At 48.2% G+C, this 20,094-nt stretch overlaps 1 protein-coding gene across 5 annotated transcripts in view; it reads right to left on the bottom strand.

Moving 5' to 3' along the window:
* rims1a (regulating synaptic membrane exocytosis 1a) overlaps window positions 1-20,094 on the bottom strand; it is a 1,446,068-nt gene that overhangs the window by 333,020 nt on the left and 1,092,954 nt on the right. The gene's annotated exons all lie outside the window — the stretch shown is intronic.

The following is a 20,094-nucleotide window of genomic DNA, read 5'->3' as shown; positions in this document are numbered from 1 at the left end:
GTCCAGAGACCATGCAAACATCTACTTTAGGTAAAGCGAAGCCATGCAGGTTGCAATTCATCTGAAATTGTGTGTCTCAGGACATGTGCTGCTCTACAGCAGATAGCCTACAAGCAGGAAGGCAGCTAGGGAGGACGTGGAATCCAACTGTTTATTGAAAACTATCCAAATGTCATCTCCTTCAGAAAGAATATGATTGCTCCTCCAGACTGACAGTGTATTATTTGGGTAAGCAACGTTGCATTTTAAATATAAACCACAAGAATGTTCTCCCCGTGTCTGCGTGGGTTTCCTCCGGATGCTCCGGTTTCCTCCCACAAGTCCCGGAAGACGTGCTGTTAGGTGAATTGGACATTCTGAATTCTCCCTCTGTGTACCTGAACAGGCGCCCAAATGTGATGACTTCTTTGCAAGTGTTAATGTAAGTCTACTTGTGATACTAATAAAGATTATTATTATCACATGGCACGGTGTTTGAGCTTCAGGTTAAATCATGACAACAGGTTCTACCACAAACGAATCTTTCTGCTGTCTAATGTCCTAAACTGCCATACAGTCATATTTATTTTCAGATCTTTCTTTGTTTTACATGAAGTGTGATGTGTTAAACTAACAGAAGGTAGAAATTAAAAGGGACTATATTGGATTGGAGAGCAGTGGGATTCATCAGCATTGGTCCCAAGGCAATGGGAATGTCAATGAAAAGACGAGGGTAGAATTCTCCTATTTTGTGATTAAACGCGGTTGAGGCGGATCCGGCAGCGCCTTTACCGCAGGCCAGAATGGCGGGGTCAGGCGGCTGATTCGATGCTTGGAATCTCATTAATTATGTATAAGCAAATCCCCCTCTGAATTACCTGTTGGGCCGGTAGCTCATTCACCCGCCCACCCTCAGCTGGCAGGTTCAAAGGACCTAGCGCCATATTTAAATAGCAGACCAGCACACTCAACTGACTCTCTCCAGCCCAGCACACTCACATCCCTCTCTCCAGCCCAGCACACTCACATCCCTCTCTCCAGCCCAGCACACTCACATCCCTCTCTCCAGCCCAGCACACTCACATCCCTCTCTCCAGCCCAGCACACTCACATCCCTCTCTCCAGCCCAGCACACTCACAACCCTCTCTCCAGCCCAGCACACTGACATCCCTCTCTCCAGCCCAGCACACTCACATCACTCTCTCCAGCCCAGCACACTCACATCACTCTCTCCAGCCCAGCACACTCACATCACCCTCTCCAGTCCAGCACACTCCCAGCTCTCTCTCTAGCCCAGCACTCACATCCCTCTCTCCAGCCCAGCACACTCACATCACCCTCTCCAGTCCAGCACACTCCCAGCCCTCTCTCCAGCCCAGCACTCACATCCCTCTCTCCAGCTCAGCACACTCACATCCCTCTCTCCAGCCCAGCACACTCACATCACTCTGATTCCCAACCAGCCACTCAGGTCACAGCTTTTCTGTGACGTCACTTCAGTTCCTCCCTCCCCCCCACCACACACACAATTTGAAAAGGTAATAAAAGTAAGAATGAGTAAAAATCACTTACTTACCTTTACCTTCTGAGGGTCTCAGATGTTCTCAGGTTCTCTCCCTGACAGAGACTGCTCCTCCTCCGAACGGCTCCCGAAACCCGGCCGCGATCTTTTTAAATCTACGCAGCTCCCGCGCTTTTTAAATCTCCGCTCCGACTCGCAGCTCCCGTGCTTTTTAAATCTCTGCACCGACTCGCAGCACCCGCTCTTTTTAAATCTCTGCTCCGACTCGCAGCACCCACTCTTTTTAAATCTCTGCTCCGACTCGTAGCACCCGCTCTTTTTAAATCTCTGCTCCGACTCGTAGCACCCGCTCTTTTTAAATCTCTGCTCCGACTCGCAGCTCCCGCTCTTTTTAAATCTCCGCTTCGACTCGCAGCCCCCGCTCTTTTTAAATCTCCGCTCCGACTCGCAGCTCCCGCGCTTTTTAAATCTCCGCTCCAACTCGCAGCTCCCGTGCTTTTTAAATCTCCGCTCCGACTCGCAGCTCCCGCGCTTTTTAAATCTCCGCTCCAACTCGCAGCTCCCGCGCTTTTTAAATCTCCGCTCCAACTCGCAGCTCCCGCGCTTTTTAAATCTCCGCTCCGACTCGCAGCTCCCGTGCTTTTTAAATCTCTGCACGACTCGCAGCACCCGCTCTTTTTAAATCTCTGCTCCGACTCGCAGCACCCGCTCTTTTTAAATCTCTGCTCCGACTCGTAGCACCCGCTCTTTTTAAATCTCTGCTCCGACTCGTAGCACCCGCTCTTTTTAAATCTCTGCTCCGACTCGCAGCTCCCGCTCTTTTTAAATCTCCGCTTCGACTCGCAGCTCCCGCTCTTTTTAAATCTCCGCTCCGACTCGCAGCTCCAGCGCTTTTTAAATCTCCGCTCCGTCTCGCAGCTCCCGCGCTTTTTAAATCGCCGCTCCGACTCGCATCTCCCGCGCTCTTTAAATCTCCGCTCCGACTCGCAGCTCCCGCGCTTTTTAAATCTCCGCTCCGACTCGCAGCTCCTGCGCTTTTTAAATCTCACATCCCTCTCTCCAGCCCAGCACACTCGCATCCCTCTCTCCAGCCCAGCACACTCACATCCCCCTCTCCAGCCCAGCACACTTACGTCCCTCTCTCCAGTCCAGCACACTCTCATCACTCTCTCCAGCCCAGCACACGCACATCCCCCTCTCCAGCCCAGCACACTCACATCACTCTCTCCAGCCCAGCACACTCGCATCACTCCCTCCTGCCCAGCACACTCACATCACTCTCTCCAGTCCAGCACACTCACATCCCTCGCTCCAGCCCAGCACACTCACATCCCTCTCTCCAGCCCAGCACACTCACATCCCTCTCTCCAGCCCAGCACACTCATATCCCTCTCTCCAGCCCAGCACACTCACATCCCTCTCTCCAGCCCAGCACACTCACATCCCTCTCTCCAGCCCAGCACTCACATCCCTCTCTCCAGCCCAGCACACTCACATCCCTCTCTCCAGCCCAGCACACTCACATCCCTCTCTCCACTCACCTGTCTTCACCAGACCATGCAGAATATCAGCAATCCGGAAGGAAAGGTTTGCAGCCTCAAGAAGAAGGTTGCACTCCCTTTCATCGCCAGGAATCTCGAGGCTCTTATTCAGATGGTGTGGACCCACCAGAATGTGCTCCAACCCAGTGCCAGCTCAAAGAAGCACAGCAACTCACCTCTCCGGCATGTCGAGGAGGAGGTCAGCGTGTCTGTCACCTTACCCGTGATGCACCATCCAGTGCAGAAAGCGGGTGCCAGGGTAAGTCCTCCCTCAGCTCTCTCCACTGTCAGCATGGCACCATGGACTCAAACAGCTACTCGCTTCACGGATTTCACACATTCCATCTCGGGAGACACATATCAATGCTCACTCTCTCAATAAGTCTTTCCCAACATCACCATCCCATCTGTCTTGTTGCTCAGTCTACAATCACTGTCTGTTCTGGGGAGGTGACACCACATACTGGGAACATGCATTTTACCCAACCTCTGCTGCACCCCCTCTGATCACATTTCTTTCTTTTGTTCCCATACAGTCTCAACTTGCACACAAGATCATCACCTTCAGTGACTTTGAGGGGGTTGCTGCAGAGTTTGCAGGCAAGGACAGATAACACTGCTGTGGCCACGCTGAGCTTGGCGTACCCCAACAACCTCGTGTGGCTTACCTCACTTCACCCAATCCTCCACTCCAGACTGAGTGCCGTGGACTCTGAAACAGCTTCAGCTCACCCACTAAAACTGTCTGTGTATTTTTCAGGTACCAGCAGGCTGCGGTGAGCTAGCCAGTCCAGCAGCGTTCCGACCCCTGAAGCATGTCTGAGGATGAGGGGGCTCAGGAAGAACTATCACAGCACTTACTACCTCCACCAATGAAGAGATACAGACCTCGGTGCACGTAGTTAAACGTTTAACGTGGGGTCACTTTCTGGAGAACATCTCACAGGAAGGGTCCCACAGCAGGCGGGGCCTGCCCAAATCTCCGACTTTCCAGCCTCCTGCTCAGTCTGAGTCAGATGATAATAGAATCTACGCCACGAAGATAGGCCCTTCAATCCAAACTGGTCCATGCCAACCAAAAAACCCATCTAAGCTAACCCCATTTGCCTGCATTTGGCCCCTATCCCTCTGAACCTTCCCTATCCATGGATCTGTCCAAATGCCTTTGAAATGTTGAGAATGTCCCTGCCTCAAACACTTCCTTCGGCAGCTCATTCCACATACGTTTCATCCTTTGTGTAAAAAAGTTGCTCCTCGGGTTCCCATTAATTCTTTCCCCTCTTAACTTAATCCTGTGCCTTCCAAGTTCTCGATTCCCCAACCCCGGGAAAAAGACTGAGTGCATTCACCCTATCTATGCCACTCATGATCTTATATCTTGCTTCACAGTGCCAGGGTCCCAGGTTTGATTCCCAGCTTGGGTCACAGTCTGTGCGGAGTTTGCACGTTCTCCCCGCGTGGGTTTCCTCCGGGGGCTCCGCTTTCCTCCCACAAGTCCCGAAAGACGTGCTGTTAGGTGAAGTGGACAATCTGAATTCTCCCTCCGTGTACCCGAACAGGCGCCAGAGTGTGGTGCATAGGGGATTTTCACAGTAACTTCATTGCAGTGTTAATGTAAGCCTATTTATGACACTAATAAAGATTATTATTATTGTTATATACCTCTATAAGATCACCTCTCAGTCTCCTACGCTCCAAAGGAAAAAGTCTGTCCAATCTCTCACTATAACTCAGTGCCTCGAGTCCTGGCAACATCCTTGTAGTCTCTCCAGTTTACTCACATCTTTCCTCTGACAAGGCGACCAACGTCCTGTATAAGTGCAACAGAACTTTCCAACTTCTATACTCAAATGCCCTGACTGATGAAGGCCAGCATGCCAAGAGCCTTCTTGACTGCCCTATCTACCTATGACTCTACCTTTAGAGAACCGTGCACCTGAATTCCAAGTTCCCTCTGTTCCACGATACTCCCTAAGGTCCGACCATTCACCATGAAAGTACTTTGACTTTCCAAAATGCAACACCTCACACTTATCTGTATTGAACTCCATTTGTCATTTCTCGGCCCACTTACTCAGCTGATCAAGATCCTGCTACAATTTGTGACAACCTTCCTCACTGTCGACAATACCACCTATTTTAATGTCGTCTGCAAACTTCCTGATCAAGCCTTGTCCATTCTTATCCAAATCATTGATTATAGATAACAAACAGAAATGGGCTCAGCACTGACCTCTGAGGCACACCACTAGTCACAGGCCTCCAGTCCGACAAGCATCATTCCACCATTATCCTCTGCTTCCTACCATCAAGCCAATTGTACATCCAATTTGCCAGCTGTCCCTGGAATCCATAGGATCTAACCTTCCAGGGCAGTCTACCATGTGGAACTTTGTCAAAGGTCTTACCGCAGTCCATATAGACTACATCTACCGCCCTGCCCTCATCAATCTTCCTGGTCACTTCATCAAAGGCATGATCTCCCATGCCCAAAGCCGTGCTGACTACTCCTAATCAAACCCTGTCTTTTCAAATGCCTGTTTATCTTATCCCTCAGAATCCTCTGCCGTAACTTTCCCAACACAGATGTTAGGCTTACTGATCTATAATTCCCAGTTTTTTCCTTTCAGCCCTTCTTAAATAAGGACACAACATTTGCTACCCTCCACTCTTCTGGTACCTCACCCGTGGCCAACGATGATGCAAATATCTCATCCAGAGCTCCCGTAATTTCTGCTCTAGCCTCACGCACGGTTCTTGGAGAAACCTGGCCAGTGCCAGGAGATTTACCAACCTTCATACATTTTAGTACATCCATCGCCTCTTCTACTGTAATGCGAACTGCCTCCAGTATATTGCCACTAACCTTCCCTGGTTCCCAAGTCTTCATGGTAAACACAGAGGAGAAATATTCATTCAGAATCTCGCCTATTTCCTGAGGTTCCACACATATGTGTCCACTTTGGTCCTTGAGGGGTCCTATTCTCGCTCGAGTTATTCTTTTTCCTTTAATATACTTAAAGAATCCCTTTGGATTCACCTTAATCCTCTCAGCCAAAGCTACCTCATGCCCTCTTTTTGCCCTCCTAAGTTCCTTCTTGAGTATACTCCTGTATCCCCTGTACACCTCCAGGGAATCCCTCGATTCCAGCTGCTTGAACATGAGCCAAACTTCCTTTCTCCTGGCCAAAACCTCAATATGTCACCCAGCGTTCCCTACTCCTGCTAACCTTGCCCTTCACCCTAACAGGACCATATAGATCCTGAATTCTAGCTATTTCACTTTTAAAGGCCTCCCACTTGCTGGAGGCCCCTTTGCTCCCAAATAAACTACTCCAATCAACCCTTGCAAGCTCCTGTCTAATTCCATCAAAATTCGTCTTACCCCAATTTAGAACTTGCACCTGTGGACCAGTTTTGTCCCTTTCCATAACTATTTTAAAATTAATAGAACGATGGTTGCTGGTCCCAAAGTAGTCCTCCAACGTCACCCCAGTCACTTGCCCAAGGGGAGGTCCCGTTTTGCCCTTTACAGAGTAGAATCCTTCACATACTGCCTGAGGAAATTTTCCTGAACACATTTAACAAATTCTACCCCATCTAAGCCCTTAACACCGTGGCAGGGGCAGCACAGTGGTTAGCACTGTTGCCTCATGGCACCGAGGTCTCAGGTTCAATCCGGGCTCTGGGTCACTGTCCGTGTGAAATGTGCACATTCTCCCCGTGTTTGCGTGGGTTTCGCCCCCACAACCCAAATATGTGCAGGGTAGGTGGATTGGCCACGCTAAATTGCCCCTTAATTGGTAAAAAAATTTAATTGGGATTTTTAAAAAACCACAAAGCCCCAGTCTCTGTTAGGAAAATTAAAATCCCCTACTATGACAACCCTATAATTCCTGCAAGTCTCCCCAATCTCCCTGCATATTTGTTCTTATTCCTGTTGACTATAGTACAATCCCAATAAGGTCACCATCCCCTTCTTGTTTCTTAGTTCCATACACAAAGCCTCGCTGGATGATCCCTCGGTTATTTAATCTCTGACTATTGCTGTGATGCTCCCCTTAATCAAAAATGCAACTCCCCCTCCTCTCTTCCCTCCATCTCAGTCCTGCCTAAAGCACCTGTACCTGAGAACATTAAGCTGCCAGTCCTGTCCCTCCCTTAGCCATGTTTCAGTTATGGCTATAATATCCCAGTGCCACATACGTATCCATGCCCTGAGTTTATCAGCCATACCTGTCAGCCGTCTTGCACTGAAATAGATGCAATTTAATCTAAAAGGTTTTCCTCACTCCCTGCCTTGCTCCTGCCTATCATGTCTATTCAGCTTGCTGTTGCTGAGTACTGCATCTCCTTTCAGCCCCTCAATTGTTTCCCTGCTGCTGATGATCCCACCCCCAATCTAGTTTAAACCCTCCCTTGTAGCACTGGCAAATCTGCCCCCCAGGATATTGGTCCCCCTCCAGTTCAGATGCAACACATCCCTCTTAAACATGTCATCTCTGCCCCAGAAAGATCCCAATGATCTAAGAATCTGAATTGCTGTCCCCTGCACCAATTCTTTAGCCACGCATTCATCCGCCATATTCTCCAGTTCTTACCCTCAGTAGCACATGACACTGGAAGTAATCCAGAGATTACCACCCTTGAGGTCCTGCTTTTTAACCGTTTTCCTGGCTCTCTATAATCACTCCTCAGGACCTCTTCCCTATTTCTATTTGCGTGATTTGTGGCAATGTGCACAACAATTTTTCCACCTTAAGAATGTTCTGCAGCTGCTCGGAGATATCCTTGACCCAGGCATCTGAGAGGTAACACACCATCCTGAACTCCCGTTTGCGGCCACAGAATCTCCTGTCTGTCCCCCTAACTATTGAGTCTCCTATTACTGTGCTCCTGTCTACCTTTATCCTTTCTCGCTGTGCCCCATGATCTTCTGGTCCCGTCTTAATGGCCTTTTGGAAGCGACTGTCAGTTCACTTGTGGCGATGCAAAGGGAGGCAGCGAAACATCAGGCAGGGATTTGATAGTCTCTCAGTAGGTCAGAACATACTATGGAGGAATCTATCTGATGTTGCAGCTTCGACATACAAGCACCTCAAGGCCACCAAGGGAAGGTTGGCAACCATTGTGGAGACCTCGGTCCAACTGGTGCTGCTAGATGTGTGCTTGGCCATGCACTCCACGACCACTCACTCTGGTGGCCGCCATCCGGACGCAGGCCACATGGGGACCAGGTATCTTGGCCTCCTCCCAAGTGCTCCATCTCCTGCAGGAGTCTGGCCACAGGCCTATGACATCCACAGGGAGGATTTACATCGGCCAGACACCGCAGGGGCCTCCAGTCAAGACAATCCAAGAGTGTGCAGAAGCTCCGAGTTCCCTTCCCATCAGCCCAAGCCACCAAAGGTGATTCTGTCTCTGAGCAGTGTTATATTACCTGATTGTAATAAGTCATTACTCTTTTGCTTTCTTCTACAATGGTCTGATGGTTGTAGTTCAATTAAACTATCAGTCTTCAAATTAAGCAAATAACATTTAACGAATAGCGAATATAAATATCAATGAGTTTGTTCACTCTTTTACAATTATAACTGATGATTAAGTATATAGGAAGGATAAAGTTTAACTACACGTGCCGACTAAGCTATCTCTTTCCAACACTCTGCTATCTAGTCACTCCTGATACGAAGAGGTGGGAAGATCCTGGGTTTAGTTTGCATACATGGATCTGGTGCTGCCATCTAGTAGTTGTCTAGCACTATGATACAGTTGTTAACCCTCTACCAGCAGATATACAGATCACTACAAACAGGAAACTCTTATGGGGCCAGGTTCCCAAACCAAGACATTGGGCTGGATTTTCTGCCGTCGGGATGCTCCATTTTGCCGTCAGCCTGGGAATATCCTAACGGTGTTGGGCTACCCCACAATGCGAAACTCCCATTGACCAGCTAGCAAAATGGAGAACCCCGCTGGCGTGCTGAACCAGAAATCTGGCGCGGCAGGATGCAGAAACCCGCCCATGCTCTTCAGAATGAGAGGCCTACGCCAGTCTTCATGTCCTTCACGGTAGTGTTTCCATACGTACATGGCTTGGGAGGCATCTAGAGTTGACTCACATTTCCTTTCATCATTGCTAGACTTTAACTTGACAGAGTGAGCACATTACCAGGACAATGATGGTCACAGCCGAGTTCTGACCTCTGAAGGCCCAAGTGTGAATGCAGGACCTGTCCTCTCAGTGCTGGTTTGGTTATTCCCTCTGAAGTCACAAAATGGCTTGGAGGGCAAGTGGAGATGCTTCATGATGATCGGACTTTTTCTCATATTGCAAACTTTCAGCTATGAGGGTATCCTTGGCTCCCCTCCTCCACGGCATCAGGGCACTCATCTCGTCCCTCAGCATCCTTGGGCTTCCACCGCCTCCTCATCTTCATCTGCTGAGAACTCCTCCTCCTTCAATTCATCCTCCGGCAGGGCCTCACCTCTCTGCATAGTCATGTTAAGGGAACAGCACACTGCAATCAGGCTGCAAACCCTCCACGGTGCATATTGCAGAGAGCCAACTGAGCGGTCCAGGCATCCAAAACACATCTTCAGATGTGCTGTGGTCTGTTCTATGAGGGAGCGTGTGGTGGCATAAGCAGCGGTTTGAGGGCGATGTATCGGAGAAATTAGCCAGTATTTAACTTGGTTGCCTTTATCCCCTGGCAACCATCCATGCACACTTGATGATCCCCTTGATGATCCCTGCTTGAAGGTCCCTAATGTTTCCGACTCAACTATTTCCACAGGCACTGTATTCCATGCCCCCACTACTCTCTGGGTAAAGTACCTACCTCTGACATCCCCCCCGATATCTTCCACCATTCACCTTCAATTTATGTCCCCTTGTAATGGTTTGTTCCACCTGGGGAAAAAGTCTCTGACTGTCTACTCTATCTATTCCCCTGATCATCTTATAAACCTCTATCAAGTCGCCCCTTATCCTTCTCCGTTATAATGAGAAAAGGTCTAGCACCCTCAACCTTTCCTCGTAAGACCTACTCTCCATTCCAGGCAACATCCTGGTAAATCTCCTTTGCACCTTTTCCAAAGCTTCCACATCCTTCCTAAAATGAGGCGACCAGAACTGTACACAGTACTCCAAATGTGCCCGTACCAAAGTTTTGTACAGCTGCATCATCACCTCACGGCTCTTAAATTCAATCCCTCTGTTAATGAACGCTAGCACACCATAGGCCTTCTTCACAGCTCTATCCACTTGAGTGGCAACTTTCAAAGATGTATGAACATAGACCACAAGATCTCTCTGCTCTTCCACATTACCAAGAACTCTACCGTTAACCCTGTATTCCGCATTCATATTTGTCCTTCCAAAATGGACAACCTCACACTTTTCAGGGTTAAACTCCATCTGCCACTTCTCAGCCCAGCTCTGTATCCCCTCTATGTCTCTTTGCAGCCGACAACAGCCCTCCTCACTATCCACAACTCCACCAATCTTCGTATCGTCTGCAAATTTACTGACCCACCCTTCAACTCCCTCATCCAAGTCATTAATGAAAATCACAAACAGCAGAGGACCCAGAACTGATCCCTGCGGTACGCCACTGGTAACTGGGCTCCAGGCTGAATATTTGCCATCCACCACCACTCTCTGACTTCTATCGGTTAGCCAGTTCGTTATCCAACTGGCCAAATTTCCCACTATCCCATGCCTCCTTACTTTCTGCATAAGCCTACCATGGGGAACCTTATCAAATGCCTTACTAAAATCCATGTACACTACAGCCACTGCTTTACCTTCATCCACATGCTTGGTCACCTCCTCAAAGAATTCAATAAGACTTGTAAGGCAAGACCTACCCCTCACAAATCCATGCTGACTATCCCTAATCAAGCAGTGTCTTTCCAGATGCTCAGAAATCCTATCCTTCAGTACCCTCTCCATTACTATGCCTACCACCGAAGTAAGACTAACTGGCCTGTAATTCCCAGGGTTATCCCTAGTCCCTTTTTTGAACAGGGGCACGACATTCACCACTCTCCAATCCCCTGGTACCACCCCTGTTGACAGTGAGGACGAAAAGATAATTGCCAACGGCTCTGCAATTTCATCTCTTGCTTCCCATAGAATCCTTGGATATATCCCGTCAGGCCCGGGGGACTTGTCTATCCTCAAGTTTTTCAAAATGCCCAACACATCTTCCTTCCTAACAAGTATTTCCTCGAGCTTACCAGTCTGTTTCACACTGTCCTCTCCAACAATATGGCCCCTCTCATTTGTAAATACAGAAGACAAGTACTCGTTCAAGACCTCTCCTATCTCTTCAGACTCAATACACAATCTCCCGCTACTGTCCTTGATCGGACCTACCCTCGCTCTAGTCATTCTCATATTTCTCACATATGTGTAAAAGGCCTTGGGGTTTTCCTTGATCCTACCCGCCAAAGATTGTTCATGCCCTCTCTTAGCTCTCCTAATCCCTTTCTTCAGTTCCCTCCTGGCTATCTTGTATCCCTCCAGCGCCCTGTCTGAACCTTGTGTCCCCAGCCTTACCTAAGTCTCCTTCTTCCTCTTAACAAGACATTCGACCTCTCCTGTCAATCATGGTTCCCTCACTCAGCCATCTCTTCCCTGCCTGACAGGGACATACATATAAAGGACACGTAGTACCTGTTCCTTGAACAAGTTCCACATTTCACTTGTGTCCTTCCCTGACAGCCTATGTTCCCAATTTATGCACTTCAATTCTTGCCTGACAACATCGTATTTACCCTTCCCCCAATTGTAAACCTTGCCCTGTTGTACGCACCTATCCCTCTCCTTTACTAAAGTGAAAGACACAGAATTGTGGTCACTATATCCAAAATGCTCCCCCACTAACAAATCTATCACTTGCCCTGGTTCATTAACAAGTACCAAATCCAATATGGCCTCCCCTCTGGTCGGACAATCTACATATTGTGTTAGAAAAACTTCCTGGACACACTGAACAAACACCACCCCATCCAAACCACTTGATCTAAAGAGTTTCCACTCAATGTTTGGGAAGTTAAAGTCACCCATGACTACTACCCTGTGACTTCTGCACCTTTCCAAAATCTGTTTCCCAATCTGTTCCTCCACATCTCTGCTACTATTGGAAGGCCTATAGAAAACTCCTAACAAGGTGACTGCTCCTTTCCTATTTCTGACTTCAACCCATACTACCTCAGTAGGCAGATACTCCTCGAACTGCCTTTCTGCAGCTGTTATACTATCTCTAATTAACATCACTACAACGGTCCCTCCCTCTCGAGACTTTCATCCACCCCGCCCACCCCATATCATGTGTTCCTTATCTACAGATGCCCCTGTGATCATCTCCATACCCTCTGCAGCCCAGTACAGAGCCCACCATGCCCAGGGACATTGACTGTGGGGCAACACTGCACGTCAAGCTGTGCATTTTTCCTTTGAAGCCCTTGTCACTCCCTGCAGCTGGACTGCACCATACTTCCAATGATTGTTCCTGCTGCATGCCCATTGCTCACTGCACTGTCTCCTCTCCCTAACTTCAGACTATGAGGTCCACATAGCCTCTGGACTGTCATTTCCATTTCCATAGGGGCTGGTTTAGCACAGGGCTAAATAGCTGGCTTTTAAAGCAGACCAAGGCAGGCCAGCAGCACGGTTTCAATTCCCGTACCAGCCTCCCTGAACAGGCGGAATGTGGCGACTAGGGGCTTTTCACAGTAATTACATTCGAAGCCTACTTGTGACAATACGCGATTTTCATTTTGTTTCATTTCAAAGCAGGAATGTCGGCACTCTCTGACTCGTGTCTGCCAACCTCTGAACTTAAACAGGAGCATTGAGCACGTTTCCGTTTCCAAAGAGGACTATGGACAACAGTAAACTTCAATAACCACTGCTACCTCAACCATCCCTAAGGTGTCACATGACCAGACCCCCACCCCATAATCTGCAGTGTGCGTGCAACCATTCCAGTAACACATATGCTGTCCCCGTAGGTCCTCTGATTGTCTGTGTTTCATGCAGTCTTGTTGGGGTCCAACTCCCTCTGCTCGATCTTCCCTCTGCCTTTCATTGTTGGTCTTTTTCATTCTGCTCCTTGCCCTCCCCCCCAACCCCCATCCCTGCCTGGCATTGTCAGCCTCCCCCCCTGCCGGTTTGCACAGCTTTCTTTCCACATTACCCCCTCTGTCTCCATCAGGCTCCTCCCACCCACCTCCCAGTTTCATCTCGTTCCTCCGGTTGAACTTCGGGCCTTCGTTGTGGTGGTTGCATGAGTCTCGCAGCACAGTGCTATCCAGATAGACGCTGGTTTGTGGCACAGGAGGAAGGAGACCACTGTATCCATAACTCCAGGTGCAGTACTGACCCCAGATAGTGACCCAGGAGGGTGGATGAGTCAGGACTGTGCTGTCAATGAAGACCAGCTCGGCATGGAGATGGAGGACAGGAACCGGTCTTCCCCGACAGTGCATCAGGAGCAGTACAGCACCATGGTAGGTAGGTTTTGTTGCACCCAACGCGAAGTCTCTTGCGAATTGGTGCAAGTCACCTTTTAGCGATCACGTTTTACACCAACAAACTTTTACGCTGGTGTGAAGGAAGATTGAAAGGCCTGATAGGATGGAGATGGGCTGCTGTTTTAATGAGCATTCATGAGATGCAAATTAATGCAATGGCATTCACGCCGGCAGACAGTGGGAAGAGCGACCTGCCACTAACCTGCCATAGGGAAAATTACAACGCGATTTGATCACGGTGGGTTTCTGAATTTTCACTCCCGCTGGATTCTCTGCTCCTGCCCACCACCACACCCACTGTGGGTGGGATGAGAGAATTCCGCCCGAAGTTTACTCCGTCCAGGCCAAATCAAGGCTCTCCAGCCTGTCAGGCACCGATTGTTTGTCAATGGGAGTACATACAAAGCAACTTTCAACAGCGTTTCATAAATGATTTCTTCTCTATTTCTAAATTACTCATTAAAAATTGAGTATTGGATTTTTTCACCATTTCCTAATATTTACAATTAACTGACTTCCGGTCATATCATCGAATCATTGCAGCACAGAAGAGGCCATTAGGCTCACCATGTTGGCTCTCTTAAGGAGCAATCCATGTACTGTCACACCACTACCATCGCCACACACCTTGCATGTACCTCTTCTTCAAATAATTAGAACATTTGGAAATGGAGAAAAATTAATGGCCCATGTGTCTATGCTGGCCAAGAAAGGAACCACCTATTCTAATCCCATTTTTCAACTCTTGGTCTGTCATCTTGAAAGTTACAGGACTTGAGGTGCCTATTCAGACACCTTTTGAAGAAGTTGAGGGTTTCTACCTCTATTACCCTTCTAGTTCGTGAGTTCTAGACCCCCACAACCCTCTGGGTGAAAATGTCTCCCATTAATCCTTCTCCCAATCACTTTAAATCTGTGCTCCCTAGTCACTGACCTTTCTCCAACAGGAAATCAGTCCTTCCCATCCACTCTGTCCAGGCGCCTCGCAATTTTGTACACCTCAATCAAATCTCCCCTCAGCCTCCAAGGTAAATAACCTTGACTAATTAACTTACTTACCTTGCAGGTCAGCTGTTTAGTTCGGGAGTGAGAGCTGGGACCTTAGAAACAGCGCGGGAATTTGAAACAGAGCGGGAGCTGCGAGGCAGAGGGGGCCGTTTAAAAGGTCGCTGCCTGGGGTGAGGTAAGTACTGATTAACTTACTTACCTTGCAGGTCAGCTGTTTAGTTCGGGAGCGAGAGCTGGGACCTTAGAAACAGCGCGGGAATTTGAAAAAGCGCGGGAGCTGCGAGGCAGAGGGGACCGTTTAAAAGGTCGCTGCCTGGGGTGAGGTAAGTACTGATGAACAACTTACTTACCTTGCAGGCCAAGTCAATTTCAGCAGGAGCGGAGCAGGCTAGTCCATTTCAGCGGGGGCAGTGCGGAAGTGATTTCTGGGAAGTAAGTCTCTCCTTTAAATTTTATTTTTAATTTTAGTGTTTAAGGTGGGAACAGGAAGTCGACCCGCGGACTTCTGGGAAGACCCTCACCAATAAATTCTGGTGGAGAGGAAACCCATTGGTGTGAGGTAAGTACCATATTTTATTATATATTTTTTTTAATATAAAAAGTTTAATTTAGTTGTTAGCCAGATCTTGGTAGAAAGTTAGAGGGATGGCAGGGAAGGGAGTGCAATGTTCCTCCTGCAGGATGTTTGAGGTGAGGGATGCCGTTAGTGTCCCTGCTGATTTTACCTGCAGGAAGTGCTGCCATCTCCAGCTCCTCCAAGACCGAGTTAGGGAACTGGAGCTGGAGTTGGAAGAACTTCGGATCATTCGGGAGGCAGAGGGGGTCATAGATAGCAGCTTCAGGGAATTAGTTACACCAAAGATTGGAGATAGATGGGTAACTGTAAGAGGGACTGGGAAAAAACAGTCAGTGCAGGGATCCCCTGCGGTCGTTCGCCTGAGAAACAAGTATACCGCTTTGGATACTTGTGGGGGGGACGACTTACCAGGGGTAAGCCATGGGGTACGGGCCTCTGGCACGGAGTCTGTCCCTGTTGCTCAGAAGGGAAGGGGGGAGAGGAGCAGAGCATTAGTAATTGGGGACTCGATAGTCAGGGGCACAGATAGGAGATTTTGTGGGAGTGTGAGAGACTCACGTTTGGTATGTTGCCTCCCAGGTGCAAGGGTACGTGATGTCTCGGATCGTGTTTTCCGGGTCCTTAAGGGGGAGGGGGAGCAGCCCCAAGTCGTGGTCCACATTGGCACTAACGACATAGGTAGGAAAGGGGATAAGGATGTCAGGCAGGCTTTCAGGGAGCTAGGATGGAAGCTCAGAACTAGAACAAACAGAGTTGTTATCTCTGGGTTGTTGCCCGTGCCACGTGATAGTGAGATGAGGAATAGGGAGAGAGAGCAATTAAACACGTGGCTACAGGGATGGTGCAGGCGGGAGGGATTCAGATTTCTGGATAACTGGGGCTCTTTCTGGGGAAGGTGGGACCTCTACAGACAGGATGGTCTACATCTGAACCTGCGGGGCACAAATATCCTGGGGGGGAGATTTGTTAGTGCTCTTTGGGGGGGTTTAAACTAATGCAGCAGGGGCATGGGAACCTGGATTGTAGTTTTAGGGTAAGGGAGAATGAGAGTATAGAGGTCAGGAGCTCAGATTTGACGTCGCAGGAGGGGGCCAGTGTTCAGGTAGGTGGTTTGAAGTGTGTCTACTTCAATGCCAGGAGTATACGAAATAAGGTAGGGGAACTGGCAGCATGGGTTGGTACCTGGGACTTCGATGTTGTGGCCATTTCGGAGACATGGATAGAGCAGGGACAGGAATGGATGTTGCAGGTTCCGGGGTTTAGGTGTTTTAGTAAGCTCAGAGAAGGAGGCAAAAGAGGGGAAGGTGTGGCGCTGCTAGTCAAGAGCAGTATTACGGTGGCGGAGAGGATGCTAGATGGGGACTCATCTTCCGAGGTAGTATGGGCTGAGGTTAGAAACATGAAAGGAGAGGTCACACTGTTGGGAGTCTTCTATAGGCCTCCAAATAGTTCTAGGGATGTAGAGGAAAGGATGGCGAGGATGATCCTGGATAAGAGCGAAAGTAACAGGGTAGTTATTATGGGAGACTTTAACTTTCCAAATATTGACTGGAAAAGATATAGTTCGAGTACATTAGATGGGTCGTTTTTTGTACAGTGTGTGCAGGAGGGTTTCCTGACACAGTTTGTTGACAGGCCAACAAGAGGCGAGGCCACATTGGATTTGGTTTTGGGTAATGAACCAGGCCAGGTGTTGGATTTGGAGGTAGGTGAGCACTTTGGGGACAGTGACCACAATTCGGTGACGTTTACGTTAAGGATGGAAAGGGATAAGTATACACCGCAGGGCAAGAGTTATAGCTGGGGGAAGGGAAATTATGATGCCATTAGACGTGACTTGGGGGGGATAAGGTGGAGAAGTAGGCTGCAAGTGTTGGACACACTGGATAAGTGGAGCTTGTTCAAGGATCAGCTACTGCATGTTCTTGATAAGTATGTACCGGTCAGGCAGGGAGGAAGGTGCCGAGCGAGGGAACCGTGGTTTACCAAAGAAGTGGAATCTCTTGTTAAGAGGAAGAAGGAGGCCTATGTGAAGATGAGATGTGAAGTTTCAGTTGGGGCGATGGATAGTTACAAGGTAGCGAGGAAGGATCTAAAGAGAGAGCTAAGACGAGCAAGGAGGGAACATGAGAAGTATTTGGCAGGAAGGATCAAGGAAAACCCAAAAGCTTTCTATAGGTATGTCAGGAATAAGAGAATGACTAGGGAAAGAGTAGGACCAGTCAAGGACAGGGATGGGAAGTTGTGTGTAGAGTCTGAAGAGATAGGCGAGATACTAAATGAATATTTTTCGTCAGTATTCACTCAGGAAAAAGATAATGTTGTGGAGGAGAATGCTGAGCTCCAGGTAAATAGATTAGATGGCATTGAGGTACGTAGGGAAGAGGTGTTGGCAAGTCTGGACAGGCTGAAAATAGATAAGTCCCCGGGACCTGATGGGATTTATCCTAGGATTCTCTGGGAGGCCAGGGAAGAGATTGGACCATTGGCTTTGATTTTTATGTCATCATTGGCTACAGGAATAGTGCCAGAGGACTGGAGGATAGCAAATGTGGTCCCTTTGTTCAAAAAGGGGAGCAGAGACAACCCCGGCAACTATAGACCGGTGAGCCTCACGTCTGTAGTGGGTAAAGTCTTGGAGGGGATTATAAGAGACAAGATTTATAATCATCTGGATAGGAATAATATGATCAGGGATAGTCAGCATGGCTTTGTGAAGGGTAGGTCATGCCTCACAAACCTTATCGAGTTCTTTGAGAAGGTGACTGAACAGGTAGACGAGGGTAGAGCAGTTGATGTGGTGTATATGGATTTCAGCAAAGCGTTTGATAAGGTTCCCCACGGTAGGCTATTGCAGAAAATACGGAGGCTGGGGATTGAGTGTGATTTAGAGATGTGGATCAGAAATTGGCTAGCTGAAAGAAGACAGAGGGTGGTGGTTGATGGGAAATGTTCAGAATGGAGTTCAGTCACAAGTGGAGTACCACAAGGATCTGTTCTGGGGCCGTTGCTGTTTGTCATTTTTATCAATGACCTAGAGGAAGGCGCAGAAGGGTGGGTGAGTAAATTTGCAGACGATACTAAAGTCGGTGGTGTTGTCGATAGTGTAGAAGGAAGTAGCAGGTTACAGAGGGATATAGATAAGCTGCAGAGCTGGGCTGAGAGGTGGCAAATGGAGTTTAATGTAGAGAAGTGTGAGGTGATTCACTTTGGAAGGAATAACAGGAATGTGGAATATTTGGCTAATGGTAAAGTTCTTGAAAGTGTGGATGAGCAGAGGGATCTAGGTGTCCATGTACATAGATCCCTGAAAGTTGCCACCCAGGTTGATAGGGTGGTGAAGAAGGCCTATGGAGTGTTGGCCTTTATTGGTAGAGGGATTGAGTTCCGGAGTCAGGAGGTCATGTTGCAGCTGTACAGAATTCTGGATCGGCCGCATTTGGAGTATTGCGTACAGTTCTGGTCACCGCATTATAGGAAGGACGTGGAGGCTTTGGAGCGGGTGCAGAGGAGATTTACCAGGATGTTGCCTGGTATGGAGGGAAAATCTTATGAGGAAAGGCTGATGGACTTGAGGTTGTTTTCGTTGGAGAGAAGAAGGTTAAGAGGAGACTTAATAGAGGCATACAAAATGATTAGGGGGTTGGATAGGGTGGACAGTGAGAGCCTTCTCCCGCGGATGGAAATGGCTGGCACGAGGGGACATAACTTTAAACTGAGGGGTAATAGATATAGGACAGAGGTCAGAGGTAGGTTCTTTACGCAAAGAGTAGTGAGGCCGTGGAATGCCCTACCTGCTACAGTAGTGAACTCACCAACATTGAGCGCATTTAAAAGTTTATTGGATAAACATATGGATGATAATGGTATAGTGTAGGTTAGATGGCTTTTGTTTCGGTGCAACATCGTGGGCCGAAGGGCCTGTACTGCGCTGTATTGTTCTATGTTCTATAACCCCAACCTATCAAATTGTTCCTCATAGCTGCAATTTTCCACCTTGGCGCCACCCTTGTAAATCTCGTCCGTATCTTCTCAAGTGCAATTACATCCTTTCTGTAATGAGATGACTGTATAGTTTTCAAGTTGTGGCCTAACTATTGTTTTATCTCATTTCAGTGTAATCCATTGCTCTTATTCTATACTTCAGCTAATAAATTAAAGGATTCCATAAGTCTCCTTAACCAGAGTGTCGCCCTGTCCTGCTCCATTCAGGGATCTGTGGACATTCACTCCAAGGCTCCTCACTTCCTCAATGCCTCTCAGCATCCTTCCATTTATTGTGTAAACCTTTGTGTTGTTTGATCTCCCCCAAATGTATCATCTTGCACTTCACTGGGTTAAATGCCATTTACCATTTTTCTACCCACCTGACCAGTCCATTGATATTTTCCTGCAGTCCACAGCTATCTTCCTCACTATCAATTATTGTGTTGTCTGCAAACTTCTTGATCATTCCCCCTACATTTACACCCAAATCATTAATTATATACCACAAAAAGCAGGGGCCATGGCACTGGGAGCCCCATTGCAAACAGCCTTCCAGTCACAAAACCATCCATCAAGTCCCAAGTCACGAAAGACGTGCTTGTTAGGTGAATTGGACGTTCTGAATTCTCTGTCAGTGTACCCAAATAGACGCTGGACTAGGGGCTTTTCACAGTAACGCAATGTTAATATAAGCCTACTTGTGGCTCTGATAAAGATTATCAATAATTACCCTTTTTCCCTGTCACTGAACCAATTTTGTGTCCAACTTCCACATTCCCCTGGATCCAAGAAGCTTTTACTGTCCTTGGCAGACAGGATTAAGGAGAATCCCAAGGCATTTTATACGTATATTACAAACAAGAGGGTAGCTAGACAAAGAGTTGGCCTACTCAAGGATAAAGGAGGGAAATTAGGTACAGAACCAGAGGAAGTA

The sequence above is a fragment of the Scyliorhinus torazame genome, chromosome 4, assembly GCF_047496885.1.
Source record: "Scyliorhinus torazame isolate Kashiwa2021f chromosome 4, sScyTor2.1, whole genome shotgun sequence".
Lineage (NCBI taxonomy): Eukaryota > Metazoa > Chordata > Chondrichthyes > Carcharhiniformes > Scyliorhinidae > Scyliorhinus > Scyliorhinus torazame.
The sequence above is the reverse complement of the archived record's forward strand: the minus strand, read 5'-3'. Positions and strand labels throughout refer to the sequence as shown.